The following is a 14,895-nucleotide window of genomic DNA, read 5'->3' on the forward strand; positions in this document are numbered from 1 at the left end:
AAAGGAGCACAAATAAGACCCAGACGACAGGCGCATATGCGCCCCCCCCCTCCCGCCCTCTATCCATGCCTTCTCCCAGCCTTCCTGCCCCACAGGCGAAGACTCACCTCCTAAGCCCTTCGGCTGCCTTTATTTCAATTAACATTTCAAAGCCCCTTTTTCTCACTTCGGAGTGGGTCTTCTCCTCCTCCTACTCAGAATGGATCTGCTTCTTAACTGAAGGATCTATGATTCTTCGATAACAACTGAATCAATAAAATGAAAGGAAATCAACTCAAACTGCCCCAAAGAGCTGCTGATCCAGTTCTACAGAGGAATTATTGAGTCTGTCATCTGCACCTCTATAACTGTCTGGTTTGGCTCTGCAACCCAACAAGATAGACACAGATTTCAGAGAATAATTAGGACTGCAGAAAAAACAATGGCTACCAACCTGCCTTCCATGGAGGACCTGTCTACTGCAGGAGTCAAAAAGAGGGCTGGGAAAATATTTACAGACCCCTCGCATCCTGGACATAAACTGTTTCAACTCCTACCCTCAAAACGACGCTATAGAGCACTGCACACCAGAACAACTAGACACAAGGACAGTTTTTTCCTGAATGCCATCACTCTGCTAAACAAATAATTCCCTCAACACTGTCGAACTATTCAATAAGTCTGCATTACTATTATTCTTCCTTACTCTATCTGTTCCCACTTATTACTATAACCATGTCTCTTGTATTTCAATTTATATTGTTTTTATTTGTTTCCTAGTACGATTTGATAGCTTATTAGTAACCTTGACTATCACTAAGGATTCTATCTTTTTATTCTTGATGAATGTATTTTATTCTCCTTATATACCCTGAGAGCATATACACCAAAGGCAAATTCCTTGTGTGTCCAATCACACTTGGCCAATAAAGAATTCTGTTCTGTTCTATTCTATTCTATTCTATTCTATTCTATTCTATTCTATTCTATTCTATTCTATTCTATTCTATTCTATCCTATCCTATCCTATCCTATCCTATCCTATCCTATTCTTGGTGGTTGGATTGAGGAATGTTGGCCAATGCAATTTTGCCAGGCAAGGTGGGAAGAAAAAAAATTGCACTAAGGAAGAAAGAGGAAATAAATCTCTTTTAAATGCTCCAAAATCTTTTTTTTTTCCTCCTCCTTCTTTCCAACATCCACTATAAGTGTAAGCACTCGGCTGCAAATGACATTTTTTTCCCCAAGATAGGGTAACAATTCCCATTCCGACCTTGCATTTCAGTCATTTCTTGTATTAGTTCTCTCCCGTGCTTCATCTCTTCCGAACTTTGATTTTTCATTAAGAGAATGGCTAAAAATAAATGAGGATTAGAACATGTGTTAAGGTTGCCGACAGCAACCTTGTGTAGTATGTGGGGCTCTGTGGGTTGCTAAAAGACGGCAACCAATTTCAACAACCATCTTGATGTAACAGATACATAAAAATAGTCATCCAAATTGCCGTCCATGATTCGCTTTTAATTGCTTTATCGTAGTAGCATATCGTAAAGAGGAGGAGGGGGAGAAGGAGATGGAGAAGGGGAAGGGGAAGAGGAAGGAGTAGGAGAAGGAGAAGGAGAAGGAGAAGGAGAAGGAGAAGGAGAAGGAGAAGGAATCTGGAATTAAGGAGAAACTTCCTAACAGTAATTAACCAGTGGAACAGCTTGCCTTCAGAAGTTGTAAGTGCTCCATCACTGGAGGTTTTTAAGAAGAAACTGGACAGTCACTTGTCTGAAATGGGGTAGGGTTTCCTGCTTGAGCGGGGGTGGACTAGAAGACCTCTAAGGTCCCTTCCAGCTCTATTCTGATGGATGGATGGATGGATGGATGGATGGATGGATGGATGGATGGATGGATGGATGGAATGGGTTGCCTTCAGAAGTTGTGGGTGCTCCATCACTGGAGGTTTTTAAGAAGAGACTGGACAGTCACTTGTCTGAAATGGGGTAGGGTTTCCTGCTTGAGCGGGGGTGGACTAGAAGACCTCTAAGGTCCTTTCCAGCTCTATTCTGATTGAGAAGGAGAAAGATGGAACAATTTGATTACATTAGTAAACACCTTCCCCCTGAGATGAAAAGCTGGTTTTCCATTAGCAAAACACAATCAGAACCCACCAATGAATAGTTAGAATAGTTCACCATCTATTGTCTGCTCCTCACGTCATCCTTTAAGAACCTTTTTCTCAGTAAAAAATATAAAATAAAAATAAGGTTCCAAGGGTTTTCATGATATACTTTTGACTCTGGGGAAAACAGGCAATCTAAAGCAAAAATACCCAGTAGCCTGGTTAATTCATTCTCCTTCTCCTTCTCCTTCTCCTTCTCCTTCTCCTTCTCCTTCTCCTTCTCCTTCTCCTTCTTCTTTTTTCTCCTCCTCCTCCTCCTCCTTCCTCTTCCTCTTTCTCTTCTTCTGCCATATCCATCATCGGACGTTGGCGATCATGTTGGCAACCTTATTTTTATCAACAGCCGCATGAAAAAGGGCTGCTGACTTTTGTCCAAAACAGTCCCTTAGATTTTGAAGCCAGGATGTTCTTCTTTAGCCTGGACCTCGTTTGCCTTCCATCTTTCCCTAGAGCATTTAAGTGAAGGATGCCGTATTTTTCTGGGTCACATGTCCAAAATATTCTAACTTTCGCTTTTTTATGGTTTTGATGATTTCCCTTGGCTTTCCCAGGTGACTTATCACCTCCTCATTTCTGATTTTGTCAACCAACTTATATGTAACAGCTGCCTGTCAATCCACAAGGCGGCTCTTCTGTTGCACTAAAAAAAAATATATCTCGCCCATTGATGGTATCACGTTCTTTTATCAAATCCTTCCTTTTTGTAAAAAAACAAAACAAAAAAAACCATGGCATTTGGGTTGGAGGTTCACCCATTTGGATACAGGAAAATCCATTTTACACAAGGCTGTGATTTGCTTGATCCGACATCTCCCACCCAGTTTCTGGACCACCTTCGGGGCTACTGATGAAATCCCATCAGAGCTTTGAGAAGGGAGGCTTTCCTTGGCTCCAGCTGAGTTCACAACTGGCAGAGACATGTTACACTCACCCTCCAGAGAGAAGAAATGGGTCCACAAGAGCTGGATCTGAAGCTGTTGTATGCTAGGCAATCAAACTGTCTTAAAGTAGGCAAGACTCCCCACCGAAGGTAACTCGGACAATGTTTACCTGCCAGATTAACCAAAGACTGGCACTTAATTCTCAAGCTAGTGTTAGTTGGGAAGTTCTCAGCAGGTTCCATCGGGATTGAGCTGAAAGCGATTGGTGGCCTCGCTTTTGATGGTTCTTGGAGACATCCGTCGTTTCTGCTCCTTTGCTACACGCTGGACTTGGATGAAGTCACCTGAGAATATTATTCTGATGGAGAATAGTCTGCCCTGCCTCACACAGATCCTAAGGGCCTGTTTCTATGCTTTCCTGGGGGGGCTACTACTGGTCCTGAGATGTTGCTGAAGAAGACAAATACACTTTGAAGATTGGGCGCTATCTAACAAGATGAAATTCACCAGTGAAAAAAATAAGGTTCTACATTTAGGCAAGAAAAACAAAATGCACAGGTACAGTATAGGTGGTACCTTGCTCAATAGTAGTAACTGTGAGAGGGACCTTGGAGTCCTAGTGGACAACCATTTAAATATGAGCCAGCAGTGTGCAGCAGCTGGCAAAAAAAAGCCAACACAGTTCTAGGCTACATAAACAGAGGGATAGAATCAAGATCACATGAAGTGTTAATGCAACTTTATAAGGCCTTGGTAAGGCCATACTTGGAATGCTGCATCCAGTTTTGGTCATCACGATGTAAAAAAGTTGTTGAGACTCTAGGAAGAGTGCAGAGAAGAGCAACAAAGATGATTAGGGGACCGGAGGCTAAAACATAGGAAGAAGGGTTGCAGGAACTGGGTGTGTCTAGTTTAATGAAAAGAAGGACCAGGGGAGACATGATAGCAGTCTTCCAATAACTCAGGGGCTGCCCCAAAGAAGAGGGAGTCAAGCTATTCTCCAAAGCACCTGAGGGCAGGACAAGAAGAAATGGGTGGAAACTAATCAAGGAGAGAAGCAACTTGGAACAAAGAAGAAATTTCCTGACAGTTAGAACAATTGATCAGCGGAACAACTTGCCTCCAGGAGTTGTGAATGCTCCAACACTGGAAGTTTTTAAGAAGATGTTGGATAACCATTTGTCTGAAGTGGTGTAGGGTTTCCTGCCTAAGCAAGGGTTTGGACTAGAAGGCCAATCCCCTGCTTAGAAGACCAGAGCTGAAGAAGCTTCTTGGATGAGAAGTGAAACGTCTTCAAAGAAAAATCAGAAAGTCCAGTTGCCTCTTGAAAAAAAAATCATCTTTGGGACAACCATGACCTGGATGGCTGAGAATCTCCACAGACATCAAACATTTTGAATCCTCTTCCAACCAAGAGAAGTATTAGAACTATGTTCCACTCTTGAACGTCTATGAAGATTCTCAGTCACGGCCGTCCCAAAGGTGCTTTCTTCAAGAGGCAACTGGACTTTTTGGGTTGTTGTTTTTTTTGAAGATGTTTTGCTTCTCATCCAAGAAGCTTCTTCAGTGGGTGAGAAGCTTCTTGGATGAGAAGCGAAATGTCTTCAAAGAAAAACCAGAAAGTCCAGTTGCCTCTTGAAAAAAGCATCTTTGGGACAACTATGAGCTGGAGGACTGAGTATCTCCATAGACAAGTCTTCACATAATGTCTGCAAAGTAGAATAATTGGAGTCTTGGTCATTGGTGCCTTCAATGAAAACTCTGGGTTGATTTGATTGATGATCCATTTATTGGTTTCCTTGGCTCTCAGTGATATTTTCAGAAGTTTTCTCCAAAACCAGCATTCAAGAGCATCGATGCTCTCTTCTTTTCTCCCGCTTTTTTCAAAGCCGATGAGATTTATGAGAAATGAATGTGGTGGATTACCCAAAATCGTACTCAAGACACTACAAAGGGGGAAAAAAAATATAGCAGGAATTATTGTCTTAGCAAATCACTCCGTTTCCCACTAGACGTGATATTTGAGTAAGTCAACCAACAACAGAGTGTTCTATGCTCAAAATACGTGTTTGATGTTGCAAGTTGAAAACGTCTGGCCAGTAAGGCTCTAATGGGATTCTTACTTGGCCAAATCGCATCTCTGACCTTGCGAGAAAGGCAATTGCTTTTTACATATTTATTTTCCCAGTGATTCCTTTTTACAATTTTTGACCATTATGGGGAGAGTCAATTCCTTTTAAGAACATTTTAGAGGCCTTCGCGCGCGCACGCACAGACCCCTCTGAGGCACATCCAACAGGATCAAAGTTTTCATGCAATGTTTTTGTCTGTCATTTCCTCTTGGAAAACAGCAGGAAGTGGTGCCACCAATATTTAAAGATTTGCCAATTATGTATAATCTGGAAAAAGCGTCTTCCCGTCCCATCCGGTTTCCAACAAGTAGATATGTTTCCTCGCAACTGTCTGCGGGCTCACGTACCAATCTCCAGTGATTTCCCCTGAAAAGATCAGCCTCAAATCTTCATCTGCATAATGAGAAGGAACACAACTGCATACCAAAGCTCATTTTTTTTGTTTAAAAAACTAATACAATAAAGAACTTGGAAGCATTTCATATCGAGAGAAAAACCTTGCTACGTGAATGCTCAAACCCAACCTCATAATGTTCTTGACGAGCCGATTTTAAATGGCCCTTCCATTTTCCCCCGGAGGAATCAGTGCGGTGGCCTGACATGGAATGAACTTCCTAGAACAGAAAGCTTGAAAGATCACACTCACGTTCACATCTGGTGGACAGAAGACTTTTGTCTGTTGTGAACCAAACTCACATGTGAAATATTTGAAGACGATCTCTTTGCATCTGACTGGAATGTGAATAAGGTCCCCAGTCTGGCATCCTTCTGAAGAGGGGCACACAACCCTCTTCCTTGTTGTTGAGACTCTAGAAAAAGTGCAGAGGAGAGCAACAAGGATGATGAGGGGACTGGAGACTAAAACTTATGAAGAACAGTTGCAGGAACTGGGCATGACTAGTCTGGTGAAAAGAAGGACCAGGGGAGACACGATAGCAGTATTCCAGTATTTGAGGGGCTGCCCCAGAGAGGAGGGGGTCAACCTATTTTCCAAAGCACCCGAAAGCCAGACAAGGAATAGTGGATGGAAACTGATCAAGGAGAGATTCAACCTGGAAATAAGGAGGAACTTTCTGATAGTGAGAGCAATCAACCAATGGAACAGAAGTTGCCTTCGGAAGTTGTGGGAGCTTCATCACTGGAGACTTTCAAGAAGAGATTGGACTGCCATTTGTCAGAAATGGTGTAAGGTCTCCTGCTGAGTGGGGAGTTGGACTAGATGACCGCCAAGGTCCCTTCCAACTCTGTAAATGTAGTTAATCTGTTAATCCTTGCCCTACAGATGATTGTTTTAGAGATGGGACCATCAAGTCAAAAGGAACCTCAGCAATTTCATCGCAATTCTTTCCAATGGGGCTTTGGCCAAGGGGGAAAACAAAATATACACAGCTATCTCATTTGCAAGAGACATTTGAAAGACATTTGCAAGACACTTCATTTGTCATCTTGGCTTGCAAACGCAGCCTCAGACCAAAATAAAATGCTGGGATTGCAAAGCAGAAAAAAAAAAAAATCAACTCCACAATATAAATTTATATGTTGAGTTTGTTGATTTGTCGTTGCAGGATCCATCCAACCACATTAGATAGACCCACAATGTGTGAAGTTCTCATTTTTTTTCTGTTGTTTGGTGTTGTTGTTAATCAAAGTATAAAATGTTGACGCTTCTGCTGACAGGGAAGGTAAGACAAACAAGAGACTAAATTATCAGCAGATTTCCTGGGGTGCTTCAAATGCAAATAGGGCAAGATTGAGATCCCCATAAGTATCAGCTGTGGAGAGTAAACCATTGTATTGTCTAGGGAGTTTTCATCATCACTCTGTTTAAGGTTCAATCAGAGGTGTTGAAACTAAGAATCAAGAGCCATCAAACAATAGTTTTTCATGTGGCAAAAGAGGGGATTAATTAAATACATACCAGATACTTGCATTAGCTGCATTTAACAATACGCCTTTAATTAAAAGGTAAGTTACATCATTTTTCATGCTTGCCCACCTTCCTGTTTAGGATGCCACTCCAAATTCCTGCAGAAAATGCTCCACTTTGGGGCAATTTCTTCTCCCACTACAGCAGGGGTCAGCAACTTTTAACACTCAAAGAGCCATTTGGACCCGTTTCCCACAGAAAAGGAAACACTGCATATATCGTTTACCTTTATGCTATGTATAAAAAAACTATCATGTGTTGCATTTATGAAATCAATGAACTGCTACAGAGTTTTATTTCTGCATGCAAAAAAAACATTGTGAACTCCCAAAAAAAATAAGATGGGTTGAAAACAGTGGTGAAATCCATTTTTTTTTAATACTGGTTCTGTGGGTGTGTCTTGATGGGCATGGTGTGGCTTGGTGGACATGGCTTGGTGGGTATAGTAGGTGAAGGGTACTGCAAAATCTCCATTCCCACCCCACTCCAGGGGAAGGATACTGCAAAATCCCCATTTCCTCCCCACTCCTGGGGGAAGGATATTGCAAAAACTCCATTCCCACCCCACTCTGGGGCCAGCCAGAGGTGGTATTTGCCGGTTCTCCGAACTGCTCAAAATTTCCGCTACCAGTTCTCCAGAACCTGTCAGACCTTGCTGGATTTCACCCCTGGTTGAAAAGCTCAAGAAATCGCGTGCCAGAGGGTGTCACACATTGGCGGTTGTGACACATATTTTGAGCGACAGGGAGCCGCAGCAGAGGGATGAAAGAGCCACATGCGGCTCCAGAGCCACAGGTTGCTGACCCCTGCACTACAGCTTCATTTCTAATGTCAATCCTCTGGTCTATGTTTTAGATTTCAAAAGTTAGTCTCCGCAATAGGTGCCTGCGTGAGCTAAAGTTGGATCTCATATCGGCCACTTGAGTTAGAGGTAAAGTCTTTTTTCAAATCAGGTGGACTCTTGGAGACCATATCAGCTCGTCTAGATAATTTATTTTGGCAACAAGGCTACAATTGCATTTTCTAGGTGTCCAGGTGGATCACTGCTTAAGTATGAGTCAAAGCATGCTGCAGCTGCCAAAAAAGCCAACTCAGTTCTAGGCTGCATCAACAGTGGGACAGCATCAGGAGAAGTGATAGTACTCTCTATACTGCACTAGTGAGACCATGTTTAGAAGACTGTATTGCGTTCTGGCCCTCTCAATTCCTGGCAAATAGATGGGGAAGAAATGGAGGTAGTGACAGATTTTATTTTCCTGGGCTCCAAGATCACCGCAGATGGAGACTACAGCCCAGAAATTAAAAGACGCTTGCTCCTGGGGAGGAAAGATATGGGAAATCTAGACAGCATTCTAAAAAGTACAGACATCACCCTGCCAACAAAAGTGCGTATAGTCAAGGCGATGGTTTTCCCAGTTGCAATGGATGGCTGTGAAAGTTGGACCATAAGAAAGGCTGAGCGCCAAAGAATGGAGGCCTCTGAACTAGGGTGCTGGAGAAGACTCCTGCGAGTCCCTTGGACTGCAAGGCGATCAAACTGGTCAGTCCTAAAGGAGATCAACCCTGAGTGCTCTTTAGAAGGCCAGATCCTGAAGAGGAAACTCAAATACTTTGGCCACCTAATGAGAAGGAAGGACTCCCTGGAGAAGAGCCTAATGCTGGGAACGATGGAGGGCAAAAGAAGAAGGGGACGGCAGAGAACGAGGTGGCTGGATAGAGTCACTGAAGCAGTAAGTGTTAGCTTAAATGGACTCCAGAGGATGGTAGAGGACAGGAAGGTCTGGAGGAAGGTTGTCCATGGGGTCGTGATGGGTCAGACACGACTTTGCAACTAACAACAACAATAACATCCAATTCTGGTTGATAAAATACAAAAACAATGCTGAAACTCTAGAATGAATGCAGAGAAGAGCAACAAAGATGAAAAGGAAATCTAGAGGCTACACCATGCAATGAATGGCTAAGGGAAGTTATTATGTTTAGTCTGATGAAGAGAAGGCTCAGGGGAGACTGATAGCAGTCTTCCAACATTTGAAGGTTTGTCGCAGGGAAGAGAGTGTCGATTTATTCCTGGACAGAGTTAGCCTGTAATACTGCATTCTAACCACTGCACCACCATTTGTCCAGGTTGGTATAAGGACCCCTGCCTCAAGCAAGGGGGTGGACTAGAAGACCCCAAGGTCCCCTCTACTCCTATGATTTCAAGAACTCCATGCAACAAGAGCAAATTTAACTGCCCAGCCAAACGTCTGAGTTGAAATTAGTCTGGGTAACAATTTTTTTTTTTTAATTTGATTTATATGCCGCCCTTCTCCGGAGACTCAGGGCAGCTTACAAGGCGTTAAGCAAATAGCCTTCATACTTTGGTATATTTATACAAAGTCAGCTTATTGCCCCCACAAACTGGGTCCTCAATTTACCTACCTTAGAAAGGATGGAAGGCTGAGTCAACCTTGAGCCTGGTGAGATTTGAACTTGCAGTAATTGCAGGCAGCTGATGTTAATAACAGTGCTTTAGTCTGCTGCGCCACCAGGGCTCCTTAAGTTTGACTCCTTTGCATTCTTTTCTCCCTTCTCTTGGGCCCTCAAGTTCATTTGGGGTTTGGAAGCAGAGGGAAAGGGGGGCCTTGCAGAGATGCAGAGCAAAGCCACCAGCCAGGTCAGCTGCGAAGTAGCTTTTCATAAAATCCACCCCATCTTTTATTGCTGTTCTTCCTTTCGCTGGTTGGCGGCGGCTACCGTAATAAATTGTATCTACACTTCAGGAAACAACACAACAACAGAAACACTCACCCACACCCATTCTGTCTCTAGAGCTGGCACCGAAAATGGATCCGGCATCTGCACTTGTCTGCTCTTTCCCCCCCGCCCTCCATCCTTCCTAAAATGCATTTTTCTCCCTCTCGGCTCGTCTTCTCTTTCCCGGCTCCAGAAATCTTGTTCTTCCTCTAACTTTTCTGCTATCACTTTGATGATACTTGTTGGCAGAGTTTCAAATCAATGTATTATGGGGAGGTGAAGGAGAGATCTTCGGGAAAAGGGGGATCGGAGGAGGGGGGAGAAGAATCCCCAACTTGCCATATAACGTAATGCAGATTTTTGTCCTCGCTCCACGGCTTCTGCTTTTAATTTCCAACAAGAACGGAGGCTCCATCGTGTTAGTTTGATGAAGCCCAATTCCCATCTTGACTCCAGTTCCACCCCCTCCCCCACTCCACACACACCCACTCTTGGCTTTCTTTCCATTCCTCCAAACTGGAAGGAAAACAAAGGCATGGAGAGAACAGAGAAGGTGGTGGGAGGGGAAGGGGATTGGCAACCAGTTCGCCCATCCAAAGAGAGTGGGGGTTTCCCCCAGCTTGGTGCCCACCAGATACAAGCTTGTGTGGAGATATCATGAAGGCCAGCTGGAGTCAAACAATGATCCTGCCCAGGGGTAAAATCTACTTACTTTCCCTACCGGTTCGGAAGTGTGTGCGCCATCGTCACATCCAATTTTTTTACCCTCTGTGCGTGTGCAGAAGGCTCTGTGCATGCGCAGAGGGTTAAAAACCAGGAAGTAATGATGTCTGGGTGGTTGGGTGGAGCCTCGTGTTGCCGCCGCTACCGGTTCGCCGAACCACGCACTGCCGGCGCTACCAGTTTGCGCAAGCCGGACAGAACAGGCAGGATTACACCACTGATCTTGCCCCGTGGAAAGTGCTCTTTTCAAATGAAGGGGCTAGCATTTGGAAGGCAGATACTGTATATCAAGGGTGGGAAAGCAGACGTAACCAAAATATAATTTTGAAATTATTTCAAGGATTTTGGAGTTTCCCAAAACACTTCTTGGACTATTGATTTTGATGGAGATCTTGTCAAGGAGCTAAAGGAGTTAAAAGAACTAAAGGAGCTAAAGGAAAAATCCAGAGGCATCTTTGGATCACACTTTTCAGGCTAACAAATGTTATGGAAAAGCCAAAATCTCTAGTTGACACAGATGTACGCTTTTGATGAGATGTCGCCTGAAGAGGGACTTACAGACTTGTTCTGATTTCGGGATTCAATGGACAAAAGTCATGGAATAGAAAACAAAATATGGACCTTAATTTCCACCTTCTGCTCTGAGCCCTCTCAAAACTGTAAATAGGGTCTTGGCCAGAGGTGAAATGCTCCCAGTTCAGACCGGTTTGACCAAACCGGTAGCAATGGCGGCCAGTGGTTCGAAGAACCGGTAGCAATGGCGGCTTGAGGCTCCGCCCACCTGCCCGGTCATTGTTACTTCCCGGTTTTAACCAGGAAGTAAACTGCTTTTTACCCTCTGCGCATGCGCAGAACGGTTTATGCATACACTGTGGGTCCAAGCGTGTGTGTGATGAACGCACGCACTTCTAAACCGGTTGGGAAGGTAAGTAGATTTCACCTCTCATCTTGGCTATAAACCTTGTTAAGTCAACATTGGATGGGAGCCCACCAGATCCATAAGCTACCTGTTCTAGATTCTAAGCTTCTGTCAGCTGGAAGAAGGGTTGAAACCTGTAGTTCAATTTTTATGTTTCCTATCGGTGAGGTTTAGTAGACAACAAAGAAGAATAAATGATGCCTCTGAGAATATGTAGAGTCTGTTGGTTTATTTTCAAGTCTGAGATTAAGGCTCTTCATATCAAAACCTATTTCTAAAGGGTACTTGGTGCTCTCTTGCAAATGTTTCATTAGTCAAACCAGGTAGCATCATCAGACTAGCATTGAAACATGTGCAAGAAAACAGCCAAGCTTAGAGAGCACCAAGGATGCCACACTTGGAATCCTGCATCCAGGTTTGGTCGCCACGATGTAAAAAAGATGTTGAGACACTAGAAAGAGTGCAGAGAAGAGCAACAAAGAGGATTAGGGGACTGGAGGCTAAAACATATGAAGAATGGTTGCAGGAACTGGGTATGTCTAGTTTAATGGAAAGAAGGACTAGGGGAGATATGATAGCAGTCTTCCGATATCTCAGGGGCTGCCACAAAGAAGAGGGAGTCAAGCTATTCTCCAAAGCACCTGAGGGCACGACAAGAAGCGATGGGTGGAAACTCATGAAGGAGAAAAGCAACTTAGAACTAAGGAGAAATTTCCTGACGATGAGAACAATGAATCACTGGAACAACGTACCTCCAGAAGTTGTGAATGCTCCAACACTGGAAGTTTTTAAGAAGATGTTGGATAACCATTTTTCTGAAGTGGTGTAGGGTTTCCTGCCTAAGCAGGGGGTTGGACTAGAAGACCTCCAAGGTCCCTTCCAACTCTGTTATTCTAAATGGATTTCAACCATGAGCTACGAATATTCTCCTTTACTGAAACCTATTTCTGATTCGTTTTCTGCCTCTGATTCCATGCACACATTTTCTTGTTGTTGTCATTTAAGTAGACTAACCTAAAATACCTTTCAATTTGTCATTATTAGAACAGCAAAAAAAAATCAGAAAGTCTTACTCAACTATTTTAAGTCCAGAATTGTTCCTTCCTGGTCTATTTTGTTGTCATGACCCATTGTGGGTCACAGTGGATGCTACTTTCTTTGATTGGGCAATCTGTTCATCAGCTGCTCCGTATCCTGGTCTGTGCTTCATTACAACTATCAGTGGAAACCTCTGCTAACAAATTCATGGACCAACAACAGCTGGTTTGCTGTTCGACTTTCTGCCTCGGGTGCTGTGTTGAGGTTTCTCCAATTTAGAAAACAGCCTCAATGATTTGAGGTAAGGAGTGAAAAAAAGAATAATTCACACAGACAAGCACCTGCCACATAACACCCCAGATTTTACGGTTATGGATCAGAGGTGGGTTTTAGCAGGTTCTAACCAGTTCTGGAGAACCGGTAGCGGAAATTTTGAGTAGTTCGGAGAACCGGTAGTAAAAGTTCTGACTTGACCCACCCCCATCTATTCTCTGCCTCCCAAGTCCCAGCTGATCAGGACGAAATGGGGATTTTGCAGTAACCTTTCCCTGGAGTGGGGAGGGAATAGGGATTTTACAGTATCCTGTTGTCGTCACTACTAGCCGTTTTAAATTCCAGATCAATGAACTGTTGGCACAGCAGCTGAAATAATAACATAACCGGAGAGAACGAAGCAAGTTCGACCAATTCACGAAGTGCGGGGATGGGTTCCACTTACCTTTACTACCAGTTCGCAGCGGGAGCACACGCAGAAGCTTCTGCGCATGTGTAGATCACCCATGATGATGCCGTGGTGGGTGGGCGGAGCTTCCTGCCAGTTTTACTACCGGTTCTATAGAACCGGACTGAATCGGGAGCAACCCACCACTGATGGCATGGAAATGTTTGGGAGGAATGTCTATGGAGATGGTCGGTCATCGAGATGAGGGTTGTGTCACATATGCTTTACACAAAAGGAAATTGGACTATGTTTTCCTTTTCCCTAAGAAGCTTCATCACTTGGAAAAGACTGAGTTAGATAGGATACTCACAGGAACAGAAGAAAATTTAATTTTAAAAAATTATATATTGAATTGGAGGAGGAACAGGTGAAAGAAACAATTATAGCTTGGGAAAGAAATTTTGGACATTCAATTGATCTTGAAAAATGGCAACAACTATAGGAAAGGAATTATAAATTAATGATGTCCACCGCATACAAGGAAAACCAATATAAAATGTTTTATAAGGTGGCATATGCCACCGGAGAAGTTAGCAAAAACGTTTGAAGATAAATCAGTGAAATGTTGGAAATGTCACTAACTACCAGGATCCTATTATCATACGTGGTGGACACGACCTGAAGCAAAAAAATATTGGAATAAAATTAAAATTTGGCTGGAAGAAATGACACAAATACGTACTGAATTTAAACCAGAGTTGTTCCTATTGGGTATCCTACCGGATAAAATTAAAAAGGAATATATTTATTTGATTATACATGTAATAACAGCTGCAAGAATTGTTTATGCTCAAAATTGGAAACAAGAGAAAATACCTGTGGAAGATGAAGTAATAAAAAAGAATTTAGATGGTGCAGAAATGAATCGATTAACCTTGTTGATTAAAGATAGGGAAGAATCAGAATATTTTAAAACATGGAATTATTTTCATTGTTGGTTGGAAAAGAGATATAAATGATTAATTTTATAACTATGTATAAAAAAAATTGATAGTAAGAATATGACTACAGGAATGAACTTTTACAGTGGATTGGATGACGATTAAGATAGAAGAAACTGTTGGAACAAGAAGAACAAAAAGAGAAGTAGAAGTCAACACCGAGATGTCACAGGAGAGCATGTGTGGAAGGCGTGCACGCGAGCAAAGCACATGCGTGGAAAGCCAGATGAATGCATGGAAGGCGTATGCGCGAAGCGAGCATGTGTGCGCGGGGCGAATCGGTGGTAAGAATATGTGAAACCCATCGCTGCTTGGGTTTGTGAGAACAAGGGTGATAACAAGGAATGTATCATAAAGGCTTTTCATATAGAATACATATAGAATAACAGAGTTGGAAGGGACTTTGGAGGTCTTCTAGTCCAACCCCCTGCCCAGCCAGGAAATCCTACACCACTTCAGACCAATGGTTATCCAACCTCTTCTTAAAAACCTCCAGTGTTGGAGCATTCACAACTTCTGGAGGCCAGTCGTTCCACTGATTGATTGTTTTAACAGTCAGGAAATTTCTCCTTAGTTCTAAGTTGCTTCTCTCCTTGATGAGTTTCCACCCATTGCTTCTTGTCCTGCCCTCGGATGCTTTGGAGAATAGCTTGACTCCCTCTTCTTTGCGGCAACCCCTGAGATATTGGAAGACTGCTATTATGTCTCCCCTGGTCCTTCTTTTCATC

This window comes from Pantherophis guttatus, chromosome 14 (assembly GCF_059756535.1).
Source record: "Pantherophis guttatus breed Tessera chromosome 14, ASM5975653v1, whole genome shotgun sequence".
NCBI lineage: Eukaryota > Metazoa > Chordata > Lepidosauria > Squamata > Colubridae > Pantherophis > Pantherophis guttatus.